Source organism: Hyperolius riggenbachi, chromosome 10, assembly GCF_040937935.1.
Source record: "Hyperolius riggenbachi isolate aHypRig1 chromosome 10, aHypRig1.pri, whole genome shotgun sequence".
NCBI lineage: Eukaryota > Metazoa > Chordata > Amphibia > Anura > Hyperoliidae > Hyperolius > Hyperolius riggenbachi.
In genome coordinates this window covers 75,923,928-75,934,929 of record NC_090655.1, presented here as the reverse complement: position 1 = coordinate 75,934,929, position 11,002 = coordinate 75,923,928, and positions in this window count along the sequence as shown.

Sequence of the window (11,002 nt, the reverse complement as noted above, 5' to 3'; positions counted from 1 at the left end):
TATGGCAGTAGCACTTGTAGATCGGTAATGCAGGTCCCCGCTGTAGCTTTTTGTCCATTCATCAGCCCGGCGTCACTGTAACCCGGGCAGATCGGGATACTTCAGCCGCGGCGCTCGCAGTGTCCATCAGAGGCCACCATACTGCCTTGCTCATTGGTTGACCCCATGACCCCGGCGCACGTGCGCCGCAGGTCATGAGAGGGGCCAACAGACAAGGCAGTATGGTGGCCTCTGATGGACACTGCGAGCGCCGCTGCTGAAGTATCCCGATCTGCCCGGGTTACAGTGACGCCGGGCTGATGAATGGACAAAAAGCCACAGCGGGGACCTGCATTACCGATCTACAAGTACTACTGCCATGCCGCCCGGGAAGTTGTAAATACCGATCGCGCTGCTGCTTTCGCTCGGGGAACAAGCTGCAAGATATGACCCAGGAATTACAGATCATTGCAGCGGCTGCTGCTATGCCGCCCGGGGAGTTCTGAACACAGATCCTGCCACTGCTCAGGGGACAAGATACAAGACGGACAGGCATTGCAGATCTTGCAGCGGCTGCTGCTATGCCACACAGGAAAACATTGGATCACACGGCTACAGCCTCACCATGAACCTCATTGATGGGTGAGAGCTCAGTTTCATTGTAGTAATTAGTTAGTGTAACTAGGTTGTGGGGGGCAGGGGTCTGTGTATTGAAGTAGTGTAGCTGGGTGGGGATATCAGGGGTTAGTGTAGTGTAGCTAAGGTGGGGTTATCAAGGAATATTGTAATTGGTGGGGGCGCAGTGGATAGTATAGCTTGGCAGTGCATCTCAGATAGACATCTTGGGAGGAGGTTAAAGGTCTGTAAGATACTCTTGGACCATGGACGCACCTAGATTTAGTTTTTTTTTTTTTTCCTGATTTTTGCCCTCTAAACCTAGGTGCGTCTTATAGTCCGGAGCGTCTTATAGTCCGAAAAATACGGTAGATAGATAGATAGATAGACAGGATATAGGAATAGATAATCTAGGGACATATATGAGAGAGAGAGACAGAGCTATAGGGATGGATGTATGTTTGGGGAGAGAGAAAGAGACAGACCGATATAGATGGATGGATGGATGGATGGATGGGAGGAGTAGAGAGAGAGACAGATATATAGGGATGGATGGATGCATGGGGAGATAGAGAGACAGACAGATATAGGGATGGATGGATGGATGGATGGTAGGAGTAGAGAGAGGGGGAAGAGAGACAGAGAGTGAGAGAGTGAGAGAGTGAGTGAGTGAGTGAGTGAGTGAGTGAGTGAGTGAGTGAGTGAGTGTGTGTGTGTGTGTGTGTGTGTGTGTGTGTGTGTGTGTGTGTGTGTGTGTGTGTGTGTGTGTGTGTGTGTGTGTGTGTGTGTGTGTGTGTGTGTGTGTGTGTGTGTCACAAAGTACGGTCCATTAAGGCTGCATTTCTATCTATGTAAAGCCCCCTGAGTGACTGACCTGCCTCTCTGCTGTCCCCCTTGCTTGCAGTTTGCTGGCACTCTGTGGGAGCTGGGCGATGTGCTCCTGTCACACAGACCTGTGGGCTGCAACAAGTTCCCCTCTGTGGTGGCTCCCTCCATCCCCGGCACTCAGACTGCCAGCCATGTAGTTCAGCGGTGGGTGGTCCAGCAGCAGGGCCGGGCCGAGGCATAGGCTGGAGAGGCTCCAGCCTCAGGGCGCAGTGTAGGAGGGGGCGCACAATTCATTCAGCTATCATTCCTAATTGTGTTTGAAGCAGAAAGAAATAAGAAAAGGGGATACATAGCAGTGACTGCAAGCCAGATAACTAGATATTAAGGTGTTGGGGAGGTTGTGGGCCCTGTGGCACCTCTTAGTCTAATAGCAATCAGTGTGTGACGGCTGGGGTGGCAGGGATGGAGGGGCGCACTTTGGTGTCTCAGCCTTGGGTGCTGGAGGACCTTGTCCCGCCTCTGTCCAGCAGCATTGATGGCAGAGCGAGGGAAGCCGCTGTATACTTCAAATACCGGAAGTGCTCATTCAGGAAAGCACTTCCTGTATTTGAGATACACAGCGCCACCACTGGGCTCCCTCTGTCATCACAGCTGCCGATTCACCCACAGCTGAACAGGGCTGACAGTGAGTGCCGGAGATCGGAGGGAGACGCGAGTGAGGGGAATAGAAACCCCTGCACATGCGCCCCTTGGAGGCCGGCGCCCTGTGCGACCGCTCCGGTCGCACAGGTCAAAGGCCGGCCGTGGACAAGGCCCTCGATGCTCTGCTGGAAGTGGGAGAGGAAGCCTTGATCCAGCAGGAGCAGCAGCAGCACACTTCACAGTCCACCTCTGTGCAGCAGGAGGAGGATTCGGAGGAGTTGGAGGAGGACTTGGAGGAGTTGGAGGTCCCTGACCTTGAAGAGGAGGGGGCACAGCGGAGTGCAGCTGCAGTAGTGCGGGGGTGGAGAGAGCAAGATGAGGCTCCGGAATCAGAGGAGGACGACAGCACTGTCAGCGGTGCAGAAGATGATAGGTCAGCAGAGATGGCAGCCCTCTTCCCCATGGCAGTGCACATGCTGCAGTGCCTGCGCAAAGACCCAAGGGTGAAGGAGATGAGTGCTCGGGAGGACATCTGGATCACCCTGATGCTGGACCCACGGCTGAAGGGGAAGCTGGCTCAGTTCCTGCCTGTAGGAGGAGACCCTGTGCGCCGAATCAGGGACTTGCAGCGGATTCTGGTTCGGCGCTTGGAGGAAGCCTTCCCCCGGACTCCCACCCCCCCTGCTGTCTCAGTCCAGCCAGCACAGCAGCAGGTGCCTGCATCCAGCATCAGCAGGCGCCCAACAAACCTGCTGTCTCTGACAAAGGCGCTCTATGCCACACCAGTACCGCTGCCTACAGAGGAGGTGCCTGCAGCAGCATCCGGCTCTCAAAGCCAGAACCAGCACCTGACCCGGATGGTGGCCGACTATATGGGGTCCTATAGCGGGCTTGACACCGACACCCCTGTGGACCCCTTGGGAGTACTGGGTGAAGCACCTGGATATCTGGGGCGAGCTGGCGCAATACGCCCTGGAAGTGCTGTCCTGCCCGCCTTCCAGCGTTATGTCGGAAAGGTGCTTCAGTGCGGCCGGTGGTGTGGTCACTGAGAAGCGCTCTTGTCTGTCAGGCCAGTCTGTGGACAGACTGACTTTTTTAAAGATGAACGAGGCTTGGGCGGTTGGTGAGTTCCTGGCCCCTGTTGTTGGCAAGAGGGGGAAATGAAGTGGCTGAGTGGTAATCACTATGCCTGCTTCACCACCCTTTACCACCACAACCTCCTGACTCCATCATATTTTTTGAACTGTGCCGTGGTACCTGCCATGGTCAACTATCTAAACACAATAGCTGTGTAATTTTTTTGGAGGTGTCGGTGCTGTCCGAGTTGTGGGGACTGGGAGGCCCCAACTGCGGCAGTACGACCACTTCCTGGAACCTCTCCTAATTTTTTACTGTGCCGTGGTACCTACAACAGTGCCATGGTCAACTATCTAAACACAATAGCTGTGTAATTTTTTTGGAGGTGTCGGTGCTGTCCGAGTTGTGGGGACTGGGAGGCACCACAGCGGGGTATCCGGATCCGAATCGGATCCGGATTTTGAAAAGGGGTATCCAAGCAGCACTGGATAGTTAAAACCCATGGAGGAGATAACCTTGCCAATAAAGGATGTGTATAGGGAGAACAGTAGGGGGCCAAGGACCGAGCCTTGGGGGACTCCCACCGAGCCTTGGGGGACTCCCACCGAGAGGTGGTTGGGGGTGGATAAGGACTCATTGAGATCTGCTTGCTGTGTTGCATGGACATGCTTTTTATTGTGTTGGTTTGTTTGAAGCTGTGGACCTCATGAGTATCCAGGTGGAGAAATCCTATTCCATTGTGTGTCCTTGTAGGAGTAGAGAAGGCTTTTGTTTGTTTGTGTGGATTATCAGCTTCCCAATCCCATGCAGGACTCCAAAACCAAGGTCAGCTACACATGACTTTCATGGTGAGTACAATCCAGCTTGTAACTTAGCCATCCATAAACTTCCACATTTCCCAAAAGGTTCCAGTTGTAGCCAGAGATTTTATGGTGCAGAATCTGTAAGTATTTTTGTTCCTTCTGTGCATATATGTGATTAATGCTTCCCAGAGCCGAGACAAGGTGTGGAGCAATGGACTCATTGAAGGAGGTCGTGAAGGAGTGGTTGAAGAGGTAGGATGAGAGCCAGGCCAGGGCGAGGTCGTGAATGCCCATGGATTGGAGGGACTGGAGGAGTAGGGGATGCTCCACTGTGTCAAAAACTGCTGAAAGGTCAAGGAGGAGGAGAATGGAGTATTTGCCTTCAGCTTTAGCTAAGGCAAGGTCATTAACCACTTTGGTGAGAGCGGGCAGGCCGAAATCCAGATTGCAGTGGGTTTAGCAGGGAGTTGGCATTGAGGTACTGGGTCAGGCGTTTGTTTGCCTCAAGGAGTTTTGAGGCAAAGGAGAGGAGGGAGATAGGCCGGTAGTTAGAGGGTAGTTTGGGGTGGAGGGAGGGTTTCTTGAGCAGGGGTAGTACAGTGGCCTGCTTGATGTCTGAGGGGAAGGTGCCTGTGGGTGGGGAGAGGTTAAACAGTATAGTGAGGACTGGGGCCAAATCCATGAAGTGAGGATAGAGTAAGTCAGAAGGGATAGGCACAGATGTCCTGGCACCCTAGACTTCCACCTTCATGAACCTACAAACACCCGCCAAAATGCAATGCAAGTGTACTGGCTGTCCCAACTGTCACTTCTCCTTTACCTCCCTTGACCATCATAGGTAGCTACAGGTGCCTCTTAGTATAATGTAGCCAGAAATACCCTTAGGCAGGGAACATGCCTGTCTTTCAGTTTTCTGCGCGCGTTTTTCTGCACACCCATGTTTCTATACAGGAAAACACACTTTTTTTTCACAGCAGCTAATGTAATTACATAGTTACATAGTTATTTTGGTTGAAAAAAGACATACGTCCATCGAGTTCAACCAGTATAAAGTACAACTCCAGCCCGCTCCTTCACATATCCCTGTTGATCCAGAGGAAGGCGAAAAAACCTTACACGGCATGGTCCAATTAACCCCAAAAGGGAAAAATTCCTTCCCGACTCCAGATGGCAATCAGATAAAATCCCTGGATCAACATCATTAGGCATTACCTAGTAATTGTAACCATGGATGTCTTTCAACGCAAGGAAAGCATCTAAGCCCCCTTTAAATGCAGGTATAGAGTTTGCCATAACGACTTCCTGTGTCAATGCATTCCACATCTTAATCACTCTTACTGTAAAGAACCCTTTCCTAAATAAATGGCTAAAACCAGGGGTCGAGTCCTGCGTGAACGTGGGGGGACGGTGGTAATCACTATGCCTGCTTCACCACCCTTTACCACCACAACCTCCTGACTCCATCATATTTTTTGAACTGTGCCGTGGTACCTGCCATGGTCAACTATCTAAACACAATAGCTGTGTAATTTTTTTGGAGGTGTCGGTGCTGTCCGAGTTGTGGGGACTGGGAGGCCCCAACTGCGGCAGTACGACCGCTTCCTGGAACCTCTCCTAATTTTTTAATGTGCCGTGGTACCTACAACAGTGCCATGGTCAACTATCTAAACACAATAGCTGTGTAATTTTTTGGGAGGTGTCGGTGCTGTCCGAGTTGTGGGGACTGGGAGGCACCACAGCGGGGTATCCGGATCCGAATCGGATCCGGATTTTGAAAAGGGGTATCCGAGCAGCACTGGATAGTTAAAACCCATGGAGGAGATAACCTTGCCAATAAAGGATGTGTATAGGGAGAACAGTAGGGGGCCAAGGACCGAGCCTTGGGGGACTCCCACCGAGCCTTGGGGGACTCCCACCGAGAGGTGGTTGGGGGTGGATAAGGACTCATTGAAGGAGGTCGTGAAGGAGTGGTTGGAGAGGTAGGATGAGAGCCAGGCCAGGGCGAGGTCGTGAATGCCCATGGATTGGAGGGACTGGAGGAGTAGGGGATGCTCCACTGTGTCAAAAACTGCTGAAAGGTCAAGGAGGAGGAGAATGGAGTATTTGCCTTCAGCTTTAGCTAAGGCAAGGTCATTAACCACTTTGGTGAGAGCCATTTTGGTTGAGTGGGCAGGCCGAAATCCAGATTGCAGTGGGTTTAGCAGGGAGTTGGCATTGAGGTACTGGGTCAGGCGTTTGTTTGCCTCAAGGAGTTTTGAGGCAAAGGAGAGGAGGGAGATAGGCCGGTAGTTAGAGGGTAGTTTGGAGTGGAGGGAGGGTTTCTTGAGCAGGGGTAGTACAGTGGCCTGCTTGATGTCTGAGGGGAAGGTGCCTGTGGGTAGGGAGAGGTTAAACAGTATAGTGAGGACTGGGGCCAAATCCATGAAGTGAGGATAGAGTAAGTCAGAAGGGATAGGCACAGATGTCCTGGCACCCTAGACTTCCCCCTTCATGAACCTACAAACACCCGCCAAAATGCAATGCAAGTGTACTGGCTGTCCCAACTGTCACTTCTCCTTTACCTCCCTTGACCATCATAGGTAGCTACAGGTGCCTCTTAGTATAATGTAGCCAGAAATACCCTTAGGCAGGGAACACGCCTGTCTTTCAGTTTTCTGCGTGCGTTTTTCTGCACACCCATGTGTTTCTATACAGGAAAACACACTTTTTTTCACAGCAGCTAATGTAATTACATAGTTACATAGTTATTTTGGTTGAAAAAAGAAATACGTCCATCGAGTTCAACCAGTATAAAGTACAACTCCAGCCCGCTCCGTCACATATCCCTGTTGATCCAGAGGAAGGCGAAAAAACCTTACACGGCATGGTCCAATTAGCCCCAAAAGGGAAAAATTTCTTCCCGACTCCAGATGGCAATCAGATAAAATCCCTGGATCAACATCATTAGGCATTACCTAGTAATTGTAGCCATGGATGTCTTTCAACGCGAGGAAAGCATCTAAGCCCCCTTTAAATGCAGGTATAGAGTTTGCCATAACGACTTCTTGTGTCAATGCATTCCACATCTTAATCACTCTTACTGTAAAGAACCCTTTCCTAAATAAATGGCTAAAACCAGGGGTCGAGTCCTGCGTGAACGTGGGGGGACGGCGTCCACCCACTTTTTTTGGACAGTGGACGCCGTCCCCCCTAGCACCCTGGAGGGAAGCAGCGCAGCAGAGCGGAGCATTGTGCGCAGCGTGGGGAAGGGCAGACGTTCCCCCCCCCCCTTCCCTCACCTTGGGGCTCCTTTCCCTGGCTCTCACCTCCATAAAGATTGCGGCGGTGGCTGGCGGCGGTGACTGGCAGCGGCATCAGTGGGCGGGACTTACCTCCTCCAGTGTTCCGGGTTGACGCTGTGCGTGCCGCTGCTCTGGTCTTCACTAGACCAGACTAGCTGCACCGCCTGCACGAATAGCGTCCACTTGCCGGAACACTGGAGGAGGTAAGTCCCGCCCACTGATGACGCTGCCAGTCACCGCCGCCAGCCACCGCCGCAATCTTTATGGAGGGTAGAGCCAGGGAGAGGAGCCCCAAGGTGAGGGAAGGGGGGGGGGACGTCCGCCCTTCCCCACGCTGCGCACAATGCTCCTCTCTGCTGCGCTGCTCCCCTCCAGCTGGGGGGGACACCTGGCTACCTATTCTGGGGACACCTATACACCTGGCTACATAAACTGGGCACATATACCCCTGGCTACATATACTGGGCACATATACCCCTGGCTACATATACTGGGCACATATACCCCTGGCTACATATACTGGGCACATATACCCCTGGCTACATATACTGGGGACATATACCCCTGGCTACATATACTGGGGACATATACCCCTGGCTACATATACTGGGCACATATACCCCTGGCTACATATACTGAGACATATACCCCTGGCTACATATACTGGGACATATACCCCCTGGCTACATAAGCTGGGCACATATACCCCTGGCTACATATACTGGGCACATATACCCCTGGCTACATATACTGGGCACATATACACCTGGCTACATATACTGGGCACATATACACCTGGCTACATGTAGCGCTGCGTAATATGTTGGCGCTTTATAAATACAATTATTAATAATAATAATAATAATACATATACTGGGACATATACCCCTGGCTACATATACTGGGACATATACCCCTGGTTACATATACTGGGGACACCTATACACCTGGCTACATATACTGGGCACATATACACCTGGCTACATATACTGGGCACATATACACCTGGCTACATATACTGGGCACATATACACCTGGCTACATATACTGGGACATATACCCCTGGCTACATATACTGGGCACATATACACCTGGCTGCATATACTGGGGACACCTATACACCTGGCTACATATACTGGGGACATATACACCTGGCTACATATACTGCGGACACCTATACACCTGGCTACATATACTGGGGACACCTATACACCTGGCTATACTGGGGACACCTATACACCTGGCTACATATACTGGGGACACCTATACACCTGGCTATACTGGGGACACCTGAACACGTGGTTACATATACTGGGGACACCTGGCTATACTGGGGACTCCTATAGACCTGGCCACCTATTCTGGGGACATCTATACACTTGGCCACCTATTCTGGGAATATCTATACACCTGGCCACCTATTCTAAGGACATCTATACACCTGGCTACCTATTCTGGTGACATCTCTACATCTGGCCACCTATTCTGGGGACAACTATACACATGGCTACTTATACTGGGGACACCTATAGACCTGGCTATCTATACTGGGGGTACCTATTTTGGGAGAACTGCTGTTAGATCTGTATTTTTGGGGAACCGCTGATGTCAGATTACGTGTATTTTGGGGAACCGCTGTCAGATTGTGTATGTTGGGGGACGACTACTGACAGATTACATGTATTTTGGGTGTTACGTGTATTTTGGGTGATCCACTACCAGGTTTTACGTATTTGGGGGAACTGCTTTCAGATTATGTGTATGTTGGGGGAACTGCTGCTGCCAGATTGTCTATTTTGGGGGAACCACTGCCATATTATCTGTATTTTGGAGGAACCTCTGCCAGATGTGTATTTTTGGTGAAATGCTGTCAGATTACATCTACTTTTTGGGGATACACTACGACAGAGCTCAAACTTCCCCTGGCAGACCTTTTATACCACGGCTAAGGCCATGTATATTTGGCCCCACCCATGACCACGCCCACACTACGCTTAACCACGCCCATTTTTGGGCGCGCAGAGGTTTTTAGCGTGAGTCCACTCACTTCTTTTTCCAGGACCCCTGGCTAAAACGTTTTTCCTCCATGCGCAGATCATGTCCTCTATTCCTTTGAGAAGGCCTAGGGACAAAAAGCTCATCTGCCAAGCTATTATATTGCCCTCTGATGTATTTATACATGTTGATTAGATCTCCTCTAAGGCGTCTTTTCTCTAGACTAAATAAACCCAGTTTATCTAACCTTTCTTGGTAAGTTAGACCTTCCATCCCACGTATCAATTTTGTTGCTCGTCTCTGCACCTGCTCTAAAACTGTAATATCTTTTTTGTAATGTGGTGCACAGAACTGCATTCCATATTCCAGATGTGGCCTTACCAGAGAGTTAAACAGGGGCAATATTATGCTAGCATCTCGAGTTTTTATTTCCCTTTTAATGCATCCCAAAATTTTGTTAGCTTTAGCTGCAGCGGCTTGGCATTGAGTACGATTATTTGTCGATGAGTACTCCTAAGTCCTTCTCCAAGTTTGATGTCCCCAACTGTATCCCATTTAATTTGTATGGTGCTAGACCATTGGTACGACCAAAATGCATGACTTTACATTTTTCAACATTTAATTTCATCTGCCATTTATGTGCTCATATAGACATCCTATCCAGATTCTGTTGCAATATGACACTATCTTCCTGAGAGTTGATGATTCTGCACAATTTTGCATCATCTGCAAAAATAGCAACATTGCTCACTACTAGGTCATTAATAAATAAATTGAAGAGCACTGGACCCAGTACAGACCCCTGTGGTACCCCACTGCTAACAGTCACCCATTTTGAGTACGATCCATTGACCACAACTCTTTGTTTTCTGTCCATTAGCCAGTTCCCTATCCATGAACACAGACTCTTCCCCAGTCCTTGCATCCTCAACTTTTGCACCAGACTTTTGTGGGGAACAGTGTCGAAGGTCTTTGCAAAGTCCAAGTATATTTCTAAGCAAAGAAGCAGTTGCAGTGTGGCGCTCCCTAATGATATGACCAGTATGCAGGAGAAACAAATGAAGCTACTAACCACTCCTTGCCACCAAAGCCCCTTCAAAGGAATCCGAAGGATGCTGAGACATGTGCTCCGCCAATATTCATAGAAGAAAGAGTGTAACAAAGGTATACTTAAAGAAGCAGAAGCGTGCACCGCCACCAGCACCAGTATGTATGTACATCTACAATTATCTATACACTGATGTTAACCCCGTTTACATGGATTTGATCTGGAGGATTAAAGTCCAAGTATATCACATCTACAGCATTCCCAATATCTACATTAGCATTCACTACCTCATAAAAGCTGAGCATGTTAGTCAAACAGGACCTGTCTTTAGTAAACCCATGTTGATGCTGAGAAATAAGATAATTTTCTACTATGAAGTCATGTATAGTATCTCTTAGTAACGCCTCAAATAGTTTGCATACAGCTGATGTTAAGCTTACAGGTCTATAATTTCCTGGATCTGATTTGTTGCCCTTCTTAAATAATGGGAAAACGTGGGCTGTACGCCAATCCACTGGGACTCTGCCAGTTGAAAGAGAAAGAGAGTCACAAAAGATAAGATAAAGGGGTTTATCTGTAACTGAACTTAATTCCCTTAGGACCCGAGGATGCATGCCATCCGGGCCAGGTGCCTTGTCTATTTTTAATTTATTTAGTCTTGCCTTCACTTCTTCCTGCGTTAAGTATTTAATATTACAGTTAGAAGATTGAGACTCTTCTGCCTCTGTAATTTG